This window comes from Thalassophryne amazonica, chromosome 5 (genome assembly GCF_902500255.1).
Source record: "Thalassophryne amazonica chromosome 5, fThaAma1.1, whole genome shotgun sequence".
Lineage (NCBI taxonomy): Eukaryota > Metazoa > Chordata > Actinopteri > Batrachoidiformes > Batrachoididae > Thalassophryne > Thalassophryne amazonica.
Genome location: NC_047107.1, coordinates 51,369,383 through 51,390,073, shown reverse-complemented (window position 1 = coordinate 51,390,073; position 20,691 = coordinate 51,369,383). Strand labels below are relative to the sequence as shown.

At 43.2% G+C, this 20,691-nt stretch overlaps 1 protein-coding gene and 1 pseudogene across 1 annotated transcript in view; both read left to right on the top strand.

Annotated features, from left to right (window-relative positions):
• Positions 1 to 20,691, top strand: part of LOC117510476 (betaine--homocysteine S-methyltransferase 1-like) — a 366,504-nt gene that overhangs the window by 222,448 nt on the left and 123,365 nt on the right.
• Positions 369 to 20,371, top strand: LOC117511389 (annotated as a pseudogene).

Below are 20,691 nucleotides of genomic sequence, written 5' to 3'. Positions count from 1 at the left end.
TGTGAGCACATGCTGTGCCCAGCAGTGCATTATGGGTAGGATAGGGTAATCTCAGTACGTTCACGACAGGACAAATGCATTTCAGACTTTTTATAAAGCAAGTATTTATTTGATTGAAGTCAAGAAAGGGTGACTATAAAGTTAGTATTGGAAAAATGGATTATCATTTTCATGTTGAGATGCCGGGGGAGTTGTTGTCTTCAGCTGCTGAAAATAATAAAGTCTGTAGTAATCTAACTTATTACTTTTAAAATTGAGTAATCAGTAACTAAGTTACTTTTTCAAGGAGTAATCGGTAATCAGTAATTGGATTACTTTTTCAAAGTAACCATGGCAACACTGTATATAACAGCGACGGGCATGCAACAATGCGAGGGTACGCCTGAGGAGAAACCATCACACCCCTCTCTGCCCCGAATCTAGACAGAGCAAAGAGGGGTGCTACACTAAAACACTGCCGGGGAAAAAAACAACACTAAGAGGTTGCAAAACCTGTGAACAAACTAACTAAACAAACAAAACTAAGTACACGAGGAAAGATAACTAAAGACAGAATAAGCCTCAGCAATGCGAGTGCACGATGCATGACAAAATGCATCTGTGCTGAATGTAGTTGGCACAAATTCATTGTTTGTGGGGGAAGAGACAGTAATTTCTGCTTTGACATTCCTACGTTTGTTCAGTCTCTTCCCCTTTTATACAGTATCCTTACTGACTGAACTTTTAGTTACTTTTGAGTAACTAATGGTCACTGGTTACAATCAAAGTCTCATATAACTTTTTTAATATTCATCAATTTAAGATAAGTCATACAGTTATGAATAATTATTATGGGCATGGTTTCAATTGCAATTTTCAATTTATTTTCATTTATATAGCGCCAAATCACAACAAAGTTGCCTCAAGGCACTTTACACAAGTATGGTCTAACTTTATCAACCCCCACGGCAAGCACACAAGCGACAGTGGTAAGGAAAAACTCCCTCCGATGATTTGAGGAAGAAACCTCAAGCAGACCAGACTCAAAGGGGTGACCCTCTGCTTGGGCCATACTACTGACACAATTTACAGAAAAATCACAAAACAAAAATGCAGGAAATGTTGCTGGTGCACAGGATAGGAGGGTGCAGGAAATGTTGCTGGTGCACAGGATAGGAGGGTACAGAAAACAGACACCACACCCATCTCTGGATGCTACCAACACACTTGACAATACAAATATACAGGAAATTTTGAGAGTCCATGCTGGTGTACAGGACAGGAGGCCTGCAGAAGAAGACTCCCACTTCTGGATGGAGCTGCACCTCAAACAGAGAGAACAAAACAGAATCAGGCATCAGAAAGACATCAAATACAGTATAATTTGTCAGCGTTAAGCAACAAGAAAAACAAAGGAAGTACTAAAGTGATCACTGGCCACTAGCCCTAAGATTCACTAAAAGACCCAGAATTTAGATAAAGTTGAGGCCGTGGCACGCTCTGTTTCCTAATAAAATGAATTAAAAGAGTAAAAAACATAGTAACATACTAGCCATACGAAATGGAAAATAAGTGTCTTAAGTGTGTCTTAAGTCTGGACTTGAATGTCTCTACAGAGTCTGACTGTTTTATATAAGATAAGAGAAAGCTCTATGACCCGCAGACTTTTTATTCACCCTAGGGACACAAAGTAGTCCTGCATATCTGAGATAATATAGCTTACTGTATGGTTAATTGCACAAATGGTAAGTGCTCCTGTATTTCTACCATAAAGCCTCAGGAGTTAAAGATTTTAATCCATAGCGATTAATGTACAGAATATTAGAACAGTCCATGACATTAAGGTATAGGAGTAGGCAGAATCCTGCTGTGAGAAGAAAGCAGAGGTGGTGCCCTCCCACAGGAAGGCAGGGACCAAGTGGTGGTGGTAGTGGGGTGGAAGAAGTAGCGTTGAGTCTTGCAACTGCAAGCAGCACAGAGGTGCATTAGAACTGGCATTTTTAAAGAACATTCATGTTTCCTGTTGGTCATAGTTGATGATTATGTCTATAAAAGTAAGTAAGTCCATTTGGCTACTCCCTTGTCTCGGGGTTGCCACAGCAGATCCAAGATGGACCTGCTTGTTGATTTGGCACAAGTTTTATGCCACATGCCCTTCCTGATGCCCTTCCACACGGGCAGAGGTAGGGTTTGAACCGGGAACCTTCCGCACTAGAGACAAGCAGACTTAACCACTGATCCACCACCCCTCTGCTAAAAGGGATGACTAGCTGCTCCCGATTTTGATTACAACGGTTACTTATTAGGTGAATCTGTATGAAATCTTGAAATCTGAATCTTTCTGGGAGAACGTAACTCTGTGCTACCTTTCTGTTGAGTGCATTATTTAATTTCAGTATCAGCACCTTTAGCACAGATTAGCAGTTATCAAGACCTTGGTGAAATTATCTCCACTGTTATTCCACAGTACTAAAGCATTAATTAAAACACAGATAAAGCTTTGCAGAACCTCTTTGTCTGCAGTGCGGCAGCTGCACAGAGAGTTCCTGAGGGCTGGAGCTGATGTGCTTCAAACCTTCACCTTCTACTGCAGTGAGGATAAACTGGAGTTGAGCGGCAACGTCACCGATATCACTGTCAGTACAAAATGATTAACTCAGAACAATCTTAGAATTTGTAAAATCATGGACATGACACCAGCCTATTGCTGATCTGCTTTGATCTGATGCAGGGGGCCCAAATCAATAATGCAGCCTGTGACCTGGCCAGAGAGGTCACCAATGAGGGAAATGCATTGGTCGCTGGGGGCGTGTCCCAGACCGTGTTATCTGAACACTCACAGTTCAGCGGAGGTCAAGGCCATCTTTAAGAAACAGATGGATGAATTTCTCAAAAAGGACATCGATTTCTTTATAGCAGAGGTACAAAGACACTTAAATCTACAATAGATGAACATTTTCTTTCATACAAATGCAGAATCACTTTTCTGTAATGGATATGCACAAAGTGATGAAATGACTCAAATCAGTATGTTCACTTTTTTGTCAAGTATTGCAGAAAGTGAATCGTTAATTTATTCCAGACTCATTGCATGTAAACTAAAATGTTGCAAGATATATATATCTTGCAACATTTTAATAGATCAAATAAGCATTTCATTGTCTCAATCCTTTTTTTTAATTTTGATAATTACGGCCTGCAACTCCAAAAAATAGAAAATGTATATCTCAAAATATTTCAGTATTTAAGCAAATCAGTTTTTAAAAGACGATTTATAATTCAGAAATGTTTAGCTTTTGAAAAGTATGTTTATGCATACACTCAGTACTAGGTTGTGGCTCCTTTTGAATGAATTACTGCATTAATGTGGCATGGAATGGAAACAGTTGGTCTGTGGTGGTGCTGAGGTGTGGAAGCCCAGGTTGCTTTGCTGCCAGCCTTCAGCACATCTGTACTGTTGCGTCTGGTGTCTCTAATCTACCTCTTGACGATATAATACCTCTTTGAGACTATGGGTTACTGTCTATGAGCCCAATCAAGTAGAATAATAATATGGTCAGCAAACCAGTTACCAGTAGTTTTGGCACTGTGGACAGATGCCAAGTCCTGCTGGAAGAGAAATCACCATCTACATTAAGCTCTTGAGCAGATGGAAGTATGAAGGACTCTGAAGTCTTCTAGTAGACAGCTACTTTGACTTAGGACTTGATAAAATACAGTGGACCAAAGCCAGCAGATGACATGGCACCCTAAATCCCTGAAAGTGGAAACTTCACACTGGACTTCAGACAACCTGGATTCTGGCCCTCTCCACTCTTAAATCCCGTCACACATAGCAAGAATGTGGAGGAACTGTGCCCGACACGGCAAATATTGCCATACCCGACTCAGTCGGGAGGAAAAGACGTGTGGTCAGCCGTGTCAGAATGCATCCGGATTACCTCGTCCACAACTGCACAGCGCACGTAGACAACAGGTAGAAGACACAGAATGCCGTCAGACGGCCATAATAGGTGTTGAAGACTGCCTGATGTTCAAACGGCTGGATAGCAGACACAGGACTGGACCACTGTGTTCCTCACGCACACGTGCACGCGAATGCACAGCACGCATGTGTGCGTGGCGCACATGCGCTCCGCGCACACGCGTGGGGCTGCAATTATCACTCAGCCACTTCTGTGTGTGTGTGTGTGTGTGTGTGTGTGTGTGTGTGTGTGTGTGTGTGTGTTTATGCATAACACTGCATGAGCTTAGTGCCACTGGACAGCTTCGCTGAAAGTTTGCTGGCAATCTGCCATCTTATCCCTTACATCAGATGGAGCCTTTCCAGGGAACTTTCTTCTTTCTTTTTTGCTAACTTCAGGCGCACAATGCAACTCTGGACAACACAATAGTTGGATTATCACATGGGATTTATTTTTTTATTTTGGATGAGGGGATTTTAACCACAGGCTGCGGTCCGGCTCCACGTCGGCACTGTGAAACACTCCTGGACCACTGTTGGAGGTGAGATTCATGTTTACTAATTCTGTCATGGCCTGGCACAACAGTTCCATGTCATATTACCTACAGAGGTAGAAGGTGATCATTTATTACAGTGTGAGATCTGTTCAGCTCCGAGCCTGACACATGTAATGACACGTTACTCCGCACCACAGAGAGGCACAGCTGTGTTATATACAGTTATGATGTAGACAGGGGAAAGAATGGACAAATATCTGTACTGTAAGGTCTATTATGGATATAACAGCCTGTTCAGATTTGCGGCAGCGTGCACACAGTAGCACATGGTGCTTTCGGTTTGATAGCCGCTGTTCACATTCACTGCACATGATAATAATGCATAACTTATCATGATGAAGCATGCCACATACATTTCAACAGTTCCATTGCACTCTGGGGGAGGGTGGACATTATTATATGTGGCACGTGCAGGTCATACCGGCAAATTTTGCCGTGCCAGATTCATCTCGAGGTTCCCTCATATGCGCTCAAATCATTTTGGATCCTGTTTTGCCGCCATCAGAATATGTAAATTGTGGTCAAATGTCCTCAGATTGCACATGGACTGCCGTCAGGTAGGTGTCCCATCTCGACCACATCCGGAGGGTTTTGAACATGTGCATCACACTTGGACCCCCAACCGATTTTGACCAATTGTGTGGACTTCCACAGATGGTTGTCAGAATGTTTTGGAACTGAAATCCGACACTTTTTGGATGTGCGCCGTTTCGTCATTCTGACTCCATTCTGTGTGATTCTGGCTATATGTGACGGGGGTATTACTCTCGGGGACCTTGATTTCAAAATTAAATTCAAAATTTACTTTCATGGCTGTGTGTGCATATCTATATTATAATAGCCAAGTAGCCTCTGTGTGTATGTATGTGTGTATGGCTTTGATCATGTAGAAACTGTGGAGAGCTGACATTTGCCGTTTGGTATACTTTGGGGTCAAGGATGAACACTGCGAAAACGGAAAGTTGATATGACTAATATTTTTGGAGAAATTAGCGATATTAGGAAACATCAGTGAACAATGGACGTTGTACTGCAATGCACTATGGGAATCCAGGGTTTTGGGACTTTAAATGTTATTGTGGTTCATGCTATTTTACCAGTGTGTTACTGTTATTGATTTATTGTGTCTTTGTAGTTCATTAGGTTTGGGGTTAGTCAGTTTAGTTTAGTGTCACATTTCCATTACCATGACTGAGAAGTGTAGTGCGTTTGAAGTTTTCCGACACCGTCTCTGTTTGTGGGTGTGTAAAAATAAAAGCACCTGTTTGCAGCAAAATGCAGAAAAGACAAAAAGCTCTGCGTGCAACTTCGATGACAGACAAATTATGGAGAGCTGACGTTTGCTGTTTGGTATGTTTATGTATTTTGGGTCAAGGATAAACGCTGCCAAAACAGAACATTGATAGGACTAATATTTTTGGAGAAACTATGGATATTAGCTAACAACACTGAACAGTGGATGCTAATAATTACATTCTGGACTTGCGCACCATTCCAGCAGGGGGCGGTAAATCATCTGTACCAGGGGTTTTCAAAGTGTGGGCGAGTGAGCCCCCCTTCAGAGAACAAATGAATAGGTGCGCCCTCTCCTGCCCCCATCGACACACATACACACAATTTCAATATCTTCGTGTGTTTCTTTTTATTTTTTTACACATCTTAAACACATTAGTATTTGTGTGTTGTTAAGGAACTGTTGATGCATTTACACATTTTACAGCCCTTGTAAACATTTTAAACATGTTTTAAAGAACTTTCTATTCTTTCACACATTTTACACCATTTTCAAACATTTTAAACATGTTTTTTTTTTTACAGAACTTTCTATTCTTTGTCATATTTTAAACATAATTTTTTAACATTTAAACATCTGTGTGTTTTTAAATGTTTTTGGCATAACTAACACATTTTAACAAATAATCAGGGATGGGTATTGATCAGATTTTATTGATATCAATGCCATTATCGATTCCACTTATCAATCTGATTCTTTATCGATTCCCTTATCAATACCTCCTGTGAATTCTCTCTGTACTAAAAGCAGGCTTTACAGGTTTTCTGTGTCAGTAACATTTTATTGAGTCTTGGAGTAAATAAATATACAATTGGTCACTGGATCCTTGATCTCTGGACATAAATAAAAATAAACAAACTCTGTAGTTTTTCTCAGAAGCATTTCCTTTCAGACATTAATGGCATGAATGTCTTTCCATACTTCTGAGCTGAGCTCTTGCAGCCAGCTGTGTTGCAAGTCAACATCAGTGTCATTCATAAAGAATGCAGGACGTTTTGGTTGATTGTAGCTTATTGTTTGTATTACAACGTTTGGAAAGAGGTGTCATTTGATTTAAAACGGTGATTCGCTTTGAAGTTATTAATTCCGACTGGACCCTAACTTGACTCGGCAGGGAGCCGCGCAGTGTTTGGAGCTGTGTGAATGGAACGGAGGACGATTCTCATTTCTTGCCTGGAACAAGACAAGAGTAGTGACTTTAATGTACACAAAAGTGACTCACAATTGACATTTTTAAATGGCTTTGAGAGGGGTTAAGAATCGGACTTGTCGCTTCTGAAAAGCAGCATAGCACTGAACCAATGAAGCAGCGGATTGGACCACTGCATCGTTGTTTCAAGCTTCAAAGTGGAGCCATTACAGAAGCGGTCGATTACAGACCTGCTGCAGGGTCTGTAATCAACATAAAGACATAATTTTCCCAGTAAAACAGCCGCTCTGAAGGACCGATAAGAGACTCATTAAGAAAAAAGGCTATTGATGTCCGTGGATCGAATCATTTCTTAATGATTCTAGAAAAGAACCAGTTCATGATACCCATCCCTCGTGCCCCGCCTGAAGAACATTGGCACCCTCCCTTCACAATTTGAAAACCACTGATCTATACATTAAAAGTGTGCGTGTGTGATTTTAATTTAGTAAGTTCAGTGTAAGTTGTTGTTGACCTTCGTCTGCTCCCGTTTTTTTTTTTTTTTTTTTTCGGGGTCGCCACAGAGGACACAGCCAGATCCGCATTGGTAATTGGCACAAGTTTTACTCCGAATGCCCTTCCTGACACAACTCCAGTTTTACCTGGAGAAACACACACAGCCGCTGGTGTTCCAAAGAGGTCTCCCATCCAAGAACGAACCAGATCCTGCTCTGCTTAGCTTCTGAGATCTGACTTGATCAGGCTTACACAGAGCAGACCGGCTGCAGCAAATTCAGTGTAAGTACATAATATAATTGTAATTACATTAAAAACACATGGATGACCCAAGAAAGTGAACGCACTTATTTCCATTGTGGTCCATATAAAAATCAAATGACAAAATACAATAACTAATAATAGTGTGTGTATGATAAGAAACTAAAAAATATAGAAATAAATTAAGACAGTAAATAACATGAAAAAAATTACAGAATTAACAGCAAATAAAAAGGTTAAGTTCTTCTAATAACTATTGAGGTGTAAGGTTCTGAAAACATTCTGGACCCACTCACATGCCATTCCAACTCATAGAAACATTGCATAATTTATTATCACCCTTGAAAAATGTCAGCTGCCTATTTTATAAACACTACCCCATCTAGAGCCCATGGATCCCCACGGGCAACACATTAGAGACTCTCTCTCTCTCTCATATATACATACACACATACATATATATATATACATATATATATATATATACATATATATACATATACATATATATACATATACATATATATATACATATACACATATACACATATATATATATACACATATATATATATACACATATATATATATACACATATATATATATACACATATATATATATACACACACACACTGTATATGTGTGTGTGAGTGAATATGTTACAAGTGAAGTATTGCACATTTCTTTTGCAGTTCTTTAGATATGTAGAAGAGGCCATGTGGGCAGTGGAGGTGTTGAAGACGAGCGGTAAACCAGTGGGTGCTACACTCTGCATCTCCCCTCAAGGAGACATGGATGGAGTTCCTCCTGGAGATTGTGCTGTCAGGCTGGTCAAAGCTGGTCTGTGGACATGCTTTTGCACAGTGTCTTTTCATGTCCAAGCTTTTCCCCACTGAACATTTCACACTTGTGCAGGAGCTGACATTGTCGGAGTAAACTGCCACTTGGACCCTCTGACGTGTTCGGACAGTGAAGCTGATGAAAGAGGGATTGGAGAAAGCCGGTCTGAAGGCCCATCTGATGATCCAGCTGCTGGGTTTTCACACTCCAGAACAAAACCACACTGGATGTGTCAGCCTCCCGGAGTACCCCTTTGGTCAGTATTTCTTTTTTTTTAATTCAAGATTTAAAGGACTCAGACTGTAGACTCTACAATCTGACTCCTTTAAATCTTCAGAAAGAGTCTAGACTTTCTGCGCAAGTCATTATGTTCCTAAAACCAGTGGTGGGCACAGTTCCGCTAACTGCTAAGTATCAAAGATAATGTTTTCATTATCAGATTAGCTTTTCAGATAACTTTGAAAACCATCATTGGACCAGTTATCTTCCGATAAGTTTTGGTCCGATAATTTTTAGACCGCTAACATATTTTTGCAGATGTGGTAAACAAAGCTTAACAGTTCCAAACATTTATTAAGTCTAAAATCAGTTGAGTACTTACCTATTAAATGTTTTGTAGTAGATGCGCAGTTCTATTCTCTGCAAACAGATGAAAGCTGGTTCCAGAAGAAACCGCTCTATCCTCTGCAGGCAAAGGAGAACTGGTCACAGAAAAGAAAAAAAACTAATTTCTTTTGACCCCATACTGATACGCTGGCAATATCACCCAAGTCATCCAGAGGCATACAGTTTTAACTTATGGTTAGAATTTTAATCAAACTAATTTCGGACAAGTTATTTAAATTAACGTCACGTCTGAAGTTTTATAACGTGAAAATATCAGATAAATGTTTTAGTTTTAAAGTAATGAACTAATTTTGAAGGTTTTAGTGTGGACATTCTGTGTTGAGAGGTGCATTATGATTACACTCAGTACATTCACGACAGAAGAAATGCATTTGAGACTGTCAGGCACAGTGGGTGCCAGGCACCCAAAGTGTCAGGACCCAAAATGCAAACTCTCGGACTAGGCTTGGATGTAGAAGAAATCATAGTCTTTAATACAGGCTCTGGTTCTGTACACAGGTGATCAGTCGGCGAGGCAGAAGCACAAACAGGGTCAGGCAAAAACGCGGTCATGGGCAAGCAGGGTTCAAAGGCACGAGCAGACACAGACATCATGGATGAGGCAAAAGGCGCAGTCAAAAAACAAAGCAGGGTCTGGATACACGGCGAATCACAAACAGGACTAGATACAAAGCTGTTAAGTGAGCAAAGACAACCTATGAGCAAGGGTGTGGTGGCTGGGTGAAGATTAAATAAGACAGGAGTTAACAAGGTGCACTGAGGAACAATCAAGAAGGGGGAGTGGCTAGTGAATGAAGATACTACATTGTGCAAGACAGTGAGGGAGGACAACACAAGGTGGAGTGAAGAAAAGACAGATTTGTGAACAGGTGTCAAGAGTGTGACTAAATGAAAACACAAAGCAGACAGAGTTAAAGTGAGAGACAGGGACACATGGCAGGTGCAAAGAGAACATAATCAACTGGCTGTGAGAGATGAAGACAGGAATGCAGGTGCAGGATGTGGAGTGAAACAGAAATAAGTACAAAGCTACAACTGGATATAATATTACTGAACAGGAATCAAACATGAACATGAGGACTAAACTAAACAAGAACTGGCAACTCGGACTAGAACACAAGACATGGAGCAAAATACTAAAATGACAAACACAAACTGACTAAAGAAAACAAGGCAGTAAGACAAACTATAAGAAGAAGCAGTGAACAAACAATAACCAAAACAAATCCTGACATAACAGTACAACAAATATTATAACCAAGAGGAACAAGTGATAACTAAAGAAACAATGACTGAAAACTAGAACAGAATGCAAGGCCAAAGTAAAAAGTAACAAAGAAAAAGTGACAAAACAGAGAATAACCATGTGATGAAAATAAAATAACTAGTGAATCATAAGAACAAAGTGACAAAAAAAAACATGACAATAAATCATGATGAAAATAAATATTAATAAATCAGAGCCACAGCAGACGGCAAACCATGAAAAGGGGAAAAACAAGGGCTCAGCGCCCTGACCTGGACCAATCCCTGACAGTACCCTCCTCCCAAGCGGTGGTCACCGGACCGCCGCAGCAAAAGAAACCGACACTGGGAGGGCGGCGGGGGAAACGCCAAGGAGGCGGGCAAACAGGGACCTGGGTGACAACCAGGAAGACCACAAGGCATGAGACCCCACAGGTAATTAACCCCGTGCCCGAACCACCATCCAGAGAACCCCTACCAACAGACCGAGGAAAAAACGGCCCAGTGTAATTTAAAAATCAAATAACATGGAAAATCGTGCATATCCTCAAAAACCAAACTCCAGACATATTTGAACAAACATGAGAACCAACGGGTCAATAACTCCAATAGAGGCTTTATCAATCCAAGGAGAGATTCATAGAGAGAAATGAATGGGAGCTGAAAAGAGACACTTGACCATATTGGAGAGGTAACACCAGAGGCCCCGTTAACCCACAAAACTGCCTGTCTCAGAAAACGCGAAAAACTAATTTTGTTACAGGGTCTAAACATAAAATCAGTCCACACGCAATGAAAAGACTGTGCTGCTGTTTGAGACAAACTCGATTTCCCCAAGTGGTAAACCTCCCCCAGAGGAAATATGCAGAGCCATATGGGGCACAAAATTAACAGTTTCATGATCTGTAGAGTCCAAGCACATAGTCGCATAACCCAAAATGCAACATGGACAACCCCCAGTAGCCTGACTTAATAACCAACCGCATAAAAGAAATACCACCAGTTACCAGGTCAAGCTTGAGAACCATGCCTCTTAGTAAATGTGACCAGGAAAAATTTAGCCTAAACAGATCCAAGGCTGTATTTAAATGGAAAATTTTAGCAGAGATCCTGTGCAGGTACTCAACCACTGCAGAAATTGAATTCATTCCCACCCGACTAGTATTCACTGGAGAGGACCTGTAGATGGAACCACGGTTATAGCCCTGCATAATACTCATGGTAAATTTTGGCTTCATAAGAAGCATACCTGAAAAATGTCTCAGATTCTGACAGTGTTTGCAGTAGATGTTTCATGACATCACAAACAAGAAAACAGATTTGCATCAACCAGAAAAAAAGGGTAAAGTTATTAACTGACCCATAGTCACAGTGTGCAGTGGATGCAGGCAAGACGGATACTGGTGCAGGCAGCTGAGGCTCTGGGACAGCAGCACGGTGCAAGCGTGGACCCCACTCTGGAGCCGCTGCTGGTGTGTTCACCCCAGAGCGTGAGGAGGTGGAGCAGACGAAAGCCGATGAAGGAGTTGATCCAGATGATTTGCGCGGGGTCGTGGGCGTGGCTTGAAGCAAGAGCTTCAAGGAGGGCTGAGAAAGCAGTTCTGATGACGTCATTGTTGTAGAGCTTTGCAGCGCATGCTCCGACGACGCCTCCTCCATCGTGTGCACTGAAGCCAAACTGACGACAGTGCTCGTCGTCATGGTACTCACAGAAACCTTGATCGGAGGAGCGGAAGAGATCTGAGCAGACTTGAGTGTTGAGAGCATAACTGCCGGCTCAATAGGCACCATTGCTGAGTCACCGAGCTCGCGCGCTGCGATTTGCGGCAGCAACATGAAATGTCCTGATGGCTTGATGGTCGGGTCAGGAGCAGGAAGCGGAACCGTTGGTTCTGGAGAACTTCCCATCATCAAGGGTTCAGGCAACGTTGTAGCTTCAGACTGTCGGGGTGCACAGCTTGTTGGAGATGGCAGCAGCTGATGTGGCTGTAGCTTGTGTGGAGAGGGAACGGGAGGGGAAGAGGAGACGCCGATTTCGGTGTGGAACTCAGCTCTTAAGTCAGTCCTCCAGTCTGGGGCTGTTCTGTCGGTTCCTGAACTGTGGAGCGCCGTGGAGCAGGAACTGGAGGTGCTCTCAAACTTGGAGGCGCTGGGACCGGCGCTACGTGGAGCGACTGAGCTGTGGAACCAGCGACCGGGACGCACGGCCCCGCTGGATCTGGCGCCGTCAACGTGGACATCACTTGTTCTCTCCATGGTGCTGGCTTTGGAGGCATCTGGAACGTGACTGGATCATCAGGCTGCATGGCCGGGACTGAAGGCAGAAGGTAAGCAGTTTTCTTTGGCGTTATGTTGTACCAGGGTGGAGCGAGGGCGGCATCAGAGAGTTATGACGCACGGCTCCTCACAACAGGTGGACGTGAGCTTGGCCTCAAACAAAAAGTCCATGGGGTCCTGAATGCAGGACCCTCCCAACCCTGCTCAAACTGCAATTTAATGTTTGTAAGCTCAGGAAAATTGATTACCAGCTCTGGCTCGGCTAAAAAGATCTGATCAAGAGCCGAGAAAATTCGCTGTTGGTTCCGCCAACTGCGGCAGTCCTGATATTCAAAAAATAAGTCTTGAATTTTGAATAGTGTAGTAGCCGTGTCCTGCAGCACCTGACCTTCAGCCTCTGATGATGCATCGTCATCAATGTCCTCCCACTCGGAGTCACTGTCAGTGAGTGGGAGGCTGGATGCCAGATGGCCTTCAGGCTGTCCGATCCAGGCTGGAAGTTTCTCAACAGCAAAAAACTCATCCAAATTATCCAGGTCTGGGAAAAAGTCATATAGCCAAGCACTGGCCTCAACAAGAGCCAGGGCTTGGTTGAGGTAATCAAAATTCTTTTTGGGTGAGAAACAGGCTCTAAAACAGTCAAAACAGAATTCGATCTCAGAAAAAATGTCTCTGATGCAAGGTCGTTGGCTGTGGCGACCGATGTAGAGTTTGCTGGGTCCATCTTCTGGCTCATTTGTTCTGTCAGGCATGGCGGGTGCCAGGCACCCGAAGTGTCAGGACCCAAAATGCAAACTCTCAGACTAGGCTTGGATGTAGAATAAATCATAGGCTTTAATACAGGCTCTGGTTCGGTATACAGGTGATCAGTCGGCGAGGCAGAAGCACAAACAGGGTCAGGCAAAAACGCAGTCATGGGCAAGCAGGGTTCAAAGGCACAGGCAGGCACAGGCAGACACAGACATCATGGATGAGGCAAAAGGCGCAGTCAAAAAACAAAGCAGGGTCTGGATACACGGCGAATCAAAAACAGGACTAGATACAGAGCTGTTAAGTGAGCAAAGACAACCTATGAGCAAGGGTGTGGTGGCTGGGTGGAGATTAAATAAGACAGGCGTTAACAAGGTGCACATGAGGAACAATCAAGAAGGGGCTGTGGCTAGTGAACAAAGATACTACATTGTGCAAGACAGTGAGGGAGGCCAACACAAGGTGGAGTGAAGAAAAGACAGATTTGTGAACAGGTGTCAAGAGTGTGACTAAATGAAAACACAAAGCATACAGAGTTAAAGTGAGAGACAGGGACACATGGCAGGTGCAGAGAGAACATAATCAACTGGCTGTGAGAGATGAAGGCAGGCATGCAGGTGCAGGATGTGGAGTGAAACAGAAATAAGTACAAAGCTACAACTGGATATAATATTACTGAACAGGAATCAAACCTGAACATGAGGACTAAACTAAACAAGAACTGGCAATTCGGACTAGAACACGAGACATGGAGCAAAATACTAAAATGACATTAAATACAAACTGACTAAAGAAAACAAGGCAGTAAGACAAACCATAAGAAGAAGCAGTGAACAAACAATAACCAAAACAAATCCTGACATAACAGTAAAACAAATATTATAACCAAGAGGAACAAGTGATAACTAAATAAACAATGACTGAAAACTAGAACAGAATGCAAGGCCAAAGTAAAAAGTAACAAAGAAAACAAAGTGACAAAACAAAGAAAAACCATATGATGAAAATAAAATAACTAGTGAATCATAAGAACAAAGTGACAAGAAAAACATGACAGAATAAATCATGATGAAAATAAATATTAATAAATCAAAGCCGCAGCAGATGGGAAACCATGAAAAGGGGAAAAACAAGGGCTCAGGGCCCTGACCTGGCCCAATCCCTGACAGAGACCCTCTGATCAGGCTCCGCGTGGACAACAACATTAAACTCTTTGTATATTGTGCCTAAAATTCTCATGAATACAGGTTTATAGATGTTATTATGTTTGTACGCATCTTAAACGTAGCAGACACAGATTAACTGGAATTTTGTTTTGGCAAGTTTTCACGGTCTCTACTGCTGGCCAGTAGTGTTCATGGCAGTATGAGTGTCTGGACGCCAGGAGATGGAAGTGTTCTATTTATTTTGACACCGGTTATATGAAACGGTTATTTAATTACAACTTGGCATTTTTTTTTTTTTTTGCAAATGTACGGAGCCCACCTTGGGGACATTTTTTTTTTTTTGGCCCAGATTATTGCGTTCCCTCACAATACTTTTGCGTTCCCACGCAATAGTTTTTGCGTTCCCTCACAATAACCTAATATCTTATTAAAGCTCATGCCTATCAGAGCACACAGTGAGTGAAATCAGGTGGGGGGGGAGAATGAACGCATATGCATGCGCGCACACACAGCAGTCAACAACAGAATTCATGAGAGGACGGTAAAAAAAGAAAAGAAAACATAAACGTTCATAAGGCACACTAACAGGTGTTGCTACTTACTACCACTGTTGTATAAATAAACTATATTTCATACTGAGTCTTACAGCTGTGCAAGGTGTAGCAACTTACTCCCTCATCTGTTGTGAATCCTGTTGCTGTCTGCTGAGTGTGTATGTGTGTGTGTGCGCGCATGCATATGCGTTCAGTCTCCCCCCACCTGATTCCACTCACTGTGTGCTCTGATAGGCATGAGCTTTAATATAATATTAGGTTATTGCGAGGGAATGCAAAAGGTATTACGAGGGAATGCAATAATCTGGGCCAAAAAAATTTTTTACCACCATGTCCCCAGGCGGGCTCCGTACAATGCCTTTTTTTAACAAATAAAAACGACATATTTTACAAAAGCACATTTACTGTATATATGTAAACACCCAACACACACCTCACATTAACGTGTTGGTTTTTACATAGAATGAATGAGTCAACCAATCAGTGTTTAGCGGAAGCACATTTTACCCATAATCTCTTTCGTATCTGTCTGTGTTTGTTGCAAAACTTCAGAATTAGTGCATTATTTAAGATTAAAAGATATATGGAATATTTTAACTTCGTACAAATGACAGAACTGACATTAATGGAGTTATTCTATCGGTATTAATTTTATTTTTAAATCCAAACCATAAGTCAGCACTGCTTTATTTTCCAAGACCTCCGCCTTACAGCAACACTGTTACTGAATAGAGAGTTGAGCTTCACTGATCCTCTCAACCGTGTCTCTGCTGCAAGCTATGTAATAAACAGGAACTTCCAGCAGAGGGCAGGGTGCTCAAAGACAGAAGTGCTGACTCATTGTTTGGGTCTGTGATCGCCTTTGATGCCGCCAGAAGCGATAGTTGTGTTAAAACTCAAAATTAGCTTGTTAGTAGTTGCAAGTGTACCGGAGACAGTACTGAAAGTTATTGGTTAGCTGTAGCTTGTGATAAATTTTTGGGTGGTTTATCGGTTTAGCTTTATAAAAGATAACTTTTCAGTTAACTGATTATCTGTTATCGAAGCTAAGTTTTTGGTTAGCTGTGCCCACCACTTCCTAAAACATATGTAAAGGTTTGGAGTGAAATATTTCACACATACATGGTGGTGAAATGAAATTACTAATTTCTGGCTTACTGCTTTAAACAGAAAGTTGCTGTGGTTTGCTGCGCCTCCTTCATTTTCCTTTTGTAGCACAGACCATTTACCACAGACTGTATTCGTGTCATACAGGACACATCAGTGGCTGCATTTCAGAGCAGTATTATGGCGCGACCAGACGCCACAAATTCGTGTCCGTCACCACCACCATTGCTTTAGGCAGTTGCCCAAAATGACAGATATTCGCCCGAGTTAGACGAGGGCGAATATCTGTCATTTTGGGCGACTGGCCATGGACGGAGGGACTCTGAAAATGCATACCACACGACAACTGCATGTTATTTGCATTATTGTCACTTACTGAGATACACAACACATGGAATCATATTACCAATATTTAATGTCATTTCAAAACACACAACACCCAGCAAACGCACACATAAAAAGTTGGCTCACTTTAACTTTTGTTGTGTTGGCTGGTACCACACTGCTCTCCAAATTCACTAGTGCGTCCTCATCAAGCTGGCTGCTTTGGCTGCTGTTCATTGTCGGACTATCCATGAAAAAATCGTCTGTAATATCCATGTTGGGGCCAACACACACGCCTGTTCATCTTTTCGTCTGCGGACAGTTCTTGGGCTGCACGCGCTATGACATCATCAGTTTATGCACAGCAGGTGGGTGTTGGGATACCCACCCGTTACTGCAGGTAGGTATAGCCAGGTAGCGTAAATGTTAATCTATGTTACCGGCCCAGCAACACCTCAGTAAGTGGTAATGATATACAGTGGTCCCTCGTTTATCGCGGGAGTTACGTTCTAAAAATAGCCCGCAATAAGCGAAATCCGCGAAGTAGTCAGCGTTATTTTTTACAATTATTATAGACGTTTTAAGGCTGTAAAACCCCTCACTACACACTCAAACAGGCATTAACATTTTCTCAATTTTCTCTCGTGCGTAAACACTCTCAAAGTTCAAACCTTAGTAGAAAAATAAACCAACCTGTTTCCAGGCCCACACATGTTTTTGAGACTTTTGAGACTTGAGAGGCTTTTAGAACTAACGAATTTCATTTTAACGATCAACCTACAAGGTTGGACACGTAAGAAATTATTAATAGTGACTGACCAGTATTTCACAGGTCCTCTGATCGCGCCTCTTCGTCCTAGTGCCACACCGCTGTCGTGCCTTTTTCCACTGGGTGACAACTCGGTGCAGGTGTCTTTTTCTGATTGAAGAACAGGTATGGGTAGTTGTTGGCGCTCTTTTTTCTTCTGGGCGAGAAGATTCTTATAAACAGACACGCAGAACACAATGCGCATACTCTCCCTTCACGGTGCCGCGAACGGCCTGCTTGATGAGGCCCGTCTGCTTGAACACAATGCGCTGTAAAAAAAAAAAAAAAAAAGCATACAAAATTGGACTAAAAAAATCAGTGAAACTGCGAGGCCGCTAAAGGTGAACCGCGTTATAGCGAGGGACCACTGTATATGTGTGTGTGTTTTTTTTTTTTTTTTCAGTTTAAGTAGTTTATGGATTTCAGTTTACGGGTCAGTTACTGCAGGAAATCTTGATCGCAAACCTTGATCACTGCAAAAATGTTTTTTTTTTTTTTTTGCGGGGGTCATTACAGCCTAAGGAGGTGATCCAAGTAGCTCTTGATAGTGTCAAGTGCCCGGTCCTGCTGGGTGTGTCCTTAGAGAACCTGAGAGCTGTGTTGTATGGAGCCTTGTGCTCCTGGTAGGGTCTTCCATGGCAAATTGGTCTCAGGCGAGAGGCCAGACTAAGAATGTTTCACAAGACGCCATGATAGAACAAGGTAGAGGAAATGTGACCCGGCCCGGAGGAAGGCCGGGTCCCTCATCTAGAGCCAGGCCTGGATGTAGGGCCCGTCAGCGAGCGCCTGGTGGCTGGGCTTGCCATGGAGCCCAGTCGGGCAAAGCCAAAAAAGGCAACGTGGACCTTCCATATCCTGTGGACTCCTGTGGGCTCACCACACGCAGGGGGGACCACTGGTGTCGGGTACGTTGTCCCTTGGGTGACAGTGAAAGTCGAGGGCCTCAACGGACCAGACCTGGGCGGCAGGGGCTAGCTCGGGGGGTGTGGAATATCACCTCGCTGTGGGGGAAGGAGCCAGAGCTTGTGTGGGAGGTGGAGCGATACCAGTTAGATCTGGTGGGCCTCGCCTCCACGCACAGCCTTGGCTCCCGAACCACTCTCCTTGATAGGGGTTGGACCTTATTCTTCTCTGGAGTTGCCCAGTGGGTGAGGCGCCAGGCAGGTGTGGGGATACTCACGAGTCCCTGGCTGAGCGCCACTATGTTGGAGTTTACCCCAGTAGAGGGTGAAGGTCACATCCCTGCACCTTTGAGTGGCGGGGGGAAAAACTCTGACTGTTGTTTGTGTGTATGCACCGAACAGCATTTTGGAGTATTTGGCCTTCTTGGAGTCCCTGAACGGAGTCCTGTATGGGGATCCAGTGGGTGACTCCATTGTTCTGCTGGGGGACTTCAACGCACACATGGGCAAAGACAGAGACACCTGGAGAGGTCACGGGGAGCATGGGCAATTAACATATTTTTTGACATTTAACTGTTAACTCTCGATTTACCGATCGATCTACGTTCCGATCCTCACCTATGGTCATGAGATTTGGCTCATGACCGAAAGAACGAGCTCGCGAGTACAAGCGGCCGAGATGAGTTTCCTCCACAGGGTGGCTGGGCGCTCCCTTAGAGATATGTTGAGGAGCTCGGTCACTCAGGAGGAGCTCAGAGTCGAGCCGCTGCTCCTCCACGTCGAAAGGAGTCGGTTGAGGTGGCTCGTGCATCTTTTCCGGATGCCCCCTGGACGCCTCGCTGGAGAGGTGTTCCGGGCACGTCCCATTGGGAGGAGGCCCCGGGGAAGACCCAGGACACGCTGGAGGGACTACATCTCTCGACTGGCTTGGGAACGCCTTGGGGTTCCCCCGGAGGAGCTGGGGGAGGTGTGTGTGGATCGGGAGGTCTGGGCGGCTTTGCTTGAGCTTCTGCCCCCGCGACCCGACTCCGGATAAAGCGTAAGAAAATGGATGGATGGATTTAACTGTTACATTAACATTCAATACACATATTTACATTTTTTAAATAGATTTATACTTGTTATATATAATTTTTCCATTTATATTTAAATCTCAGAAAGATTTGTAAAATAATTAAAAAGGTTAAAAAAATACACCTTGGATTTTACAAACAGGGCCTCATACAAACAAACGTAAGATAATTAATTTTAGTTCAGGAAGAGGTCCAACCCAAATCTTTTTCGGTTATATATTGTATGTGTCAATTAACAGTATGTATGCAGTGGGTGCTTGTTATTTTAATTATAAAATACATATTTGGACTGTTTACTATAAATTCTGTCTCCTTTTGTCATGGCCCAAACTAGTCCCACCTTGACAATAGCCATTGGAGCAGTTTAAATTAACTGGAATGAGGCCAAGGTAAGTTCTAAATCATTGTCATTAAACCTTGATTCCCTTCCCATCTTTTTATTCTCCATCCCTTCAACTTGTTCTCTACTTGCTCCCTCCCTGCTGCTCCAGCACACACGGTCTCCTGCTGCACTGAGCTTCACTGTGTTTTTGTTCCTCAGCGCTGGAGACCAGAGCGATGACCCGCTGGGACATACATAAATACGCCAGACAGGCTTGTGATGCTGGAATTCGCTACATCGGTGGCTGCTGTGGCTTTGAGCCGTACCACATCAGAGCGATAGCAGAAGAGCTGGCTGCAGAGAGAGGATTCCTCCCAGTAGCTTCAGAGAAACACAGACTCTGGGGTTCTGCTTTGGCGACGCACACCAAACCCTGGGTCAGAGCCAGGTGAGCCCGAGCAGACGCATGGCTATAGTGTGCATGTCAGACCTTTGACCCCTGCACTAACCACCGATTTGTCTTAGGGCTTGTCGAGAGTACTGGGAAAACCTCCGGCCTGCTTCTGGACGTCCCACATGTCCTTCCATGGCCATGGCAGCTGATGAGTAAACCTGCACAATCATCAGATCTGACAACCATATTTGGGGTTTCTAAATTGGTAGAAAAAAGGAAAGTCTAAATTGAACATCCATTCAAAGAGATGACACACCAGTCTGACCTGCACGTTTGAGAGTTGACTTCCAGTCTGAATTGCATTTTACTTCACACATATCAAAGTGACCAACGTGGCAGCGTGTGTGGTATTCAATCGACCCACGTTACCCCACTGCTCATTGACCTCCACTGGCAACCCATAGACGCCGCTATCAAATTCAGCTTTTGAATGCTTGCTTACACAGTAAGTACTGGGTCCTCACCCAGCTACAGTTCAGCCATACAGGCTGTGCTGCAGTCGCACACTGGCTGCACGCAGCAGATGGTAAACTGGATGTT